This window comes from Arachis ipaensis, chromosome B4 (assembly GCF_059453495.1).
Source record: "Arachis ipaensis isolate K30076 ecotype BB chromosome B4, ASM5945349v1, whole genome shotgun sequence".
Taxonomy (NCBI): Eukaryota; Viridiplantae; Streptophyta; class Magnoliopsida; order Fabales; family Fabaceae; genus Arachis; species Arachis ipaensis.
This window is the reverse complement of record NC_142439.1, coordinates 52,262,664-52,264,591: the sequence shown is the minus strand read 5'-3', so window position 1 is coordinate 52,264,591 and position 1,928 is coordinate 52,262,664. Positions and strand designations below refer to the sequence as shown.

Genomic DNA, 1,928 nt, shown 5'->3' with positions numbered 1-1,928 from the left:
ATCCCACTTGGAATTCCAGCTTCCTAATGGTCTCTCCCTGGTTCTTAATATTGGCTTGCACCACCTCTTTGAACACCTTATTTTCTTGAATCTCTTGGCATATTCCTTCAAGTAAGGTTTCAATCTTAGAGAGCTTGTCATCAATTGATGGGTGATTCAGAGCAGATGTGCTGTTTTGGTTTTGATAGGCGTGTGGAGAAGTGTTGTTGTGGGGGTGTTGAGATGTCCTCTGTGTGAATTGTTGGTGAGCTGCATTGTTGTTGGAGTTGTAACGTCTCTGGTCTTGGTTTTGATCTTGCTGACTTCCCCACCTAAAGTTTGGGTGGTTTCTCCATCCAGGGTTGTAGGTCTTGGAGTATGGATCATAGTTTTGCCTTGGTGAATTCCCAATGTAGTTGGCTTGCTCCTGACTACCCTCTGCATCTTCATTCACTCCTTCTTGGGTGATTGATGAAATGGAGATTGCTGCTACTTGGTTCCTCTCCATCTTCTTGGTGAGGTCAGTCAGCTGCTGGGTAATGAGCTTGTTTTGGGCCAACAGAGCATCTACATTGTTTAGCTCCATTACTTCTCTTGTGTTCCCTCTTTCGGAAGCATAGAAGTAGTCGTTCTCTGCTACTGTTTCAATAACATCTATGGCTTCCTCAATAGTCTTCTTCTTGTTCAAAGATCCTCCGGATGAATGGTCTACGGCCTTCTTTGACTTATAAGAAAGCCCTTCATAGAAAATGTGCAGCTGCACCCATTCGTTGAACATATCTGGTGGGCACCTCCTTGTGAGGTCCTTAAATCTCTCCCATGCTTCATACAAAGTTTCACCATCTTGTTGCCTGAAAGTTTGGACCTCAGCTTTCAGCCTATTGATTCGTTGAGGAGGGTAAAATCTTGCTAAGAATTTATTCACCACGTCTTCCCAAGTTGTCAAGCTTTCCTTTGGGAAAGACTCCAGCCATTTGGCTGCTTTATCCTTAAGTGAGACTTGAAACAAGAGCAGTCTATAGGTGTCAGGATGAACACCTTTAGACTTCACTGTGTCACATATCCTCAGGAAGGTGGTTAGATGTTGATTGGGGTCTTCTTGGACACCTCCTCCAAATGAACAGTTGTTCTGAACAAGGGTGATGAGCTGTGGTTTAAGTTCAAAGTTGTTGGCATGGATTGTTGGCTTTTGGATGCTACTTCCACAATTGCCTGGGTTTGGATTGATGTAAGAGCCCAAAACTCTTCTATCCTCCCCAGCATGATTTGCTCTACCTCCTCCCCCATGGTTGTGATCCTCTTCTTCATGATGGTTTTCCATGTTGTCTTCAATGTTTGGTTCAAAGAATTCCTCTTTTTCCTCAGTACCAACCACTTTCTTTCCTCTTGCCTCCCTCCTTAATCTAAGGAAGGTCCTCTCAGGTTCAAAATCAAAGGAAGTTAAATCCCAGCTTCTTCTCCCTGTCATACAACCATCAAGTGCAAGCAAGAAAAGATAGGTGCAGAAAGTATTTTTGTCAGAATTACTGTTAGTTGTGGGTGATGCAATATATCAAACAGTTAGTGGGTTAGCAAACAGAATTGAAAATAACAAAGAAAAACAAAAGAGTAGAGGGGGAAGGGAAGAAGTTTAACTAAAACAGAAAGTAAATCACTCAAACAGAAAATGAAATTCACAAAATAAAAATGCTCAATCTAGTGATCTTCCAATTTAATCATTGTTGATGCACAATCAATCCCCGGCAACGGCGCCATATACTTGATGCGGGTGGAAACTGTCTCTGAACAAATTTCCTTCGGCAAGTGTACCGAATTTGTTGTCAAGTAAAAACTCACAATAGAGTGAGGTCGAATCCCACAGGGATTGATTGATCAAGCAACTTTAATTAGAAGAATGTTCTAGTTGAGCGAATCCAGAATTTGGGTTGAGAGTTGCAGAAAATAAAATG

At 42.0% G+C, this 1,928-nt stretch overlaps 1 non-coding gene across 1 annotated transcript; it reads left to right on the top strand.

The window, feature by feature from the left end:
* Positions 1-752: 752 nt before the first annotated feature.
* Positions 753-859, top strand: LOC148567568 (small nucleolar RNA R71). Its single transcript, XR_015882838.1, has one exon. It is a non-coding gene; the product is annotated as a small nucleolar RNA R71 (small nucleolar RNA).
* The last annotated feature ends 1,069 nt before the right edge of the window (positions 860-1,928 follow it).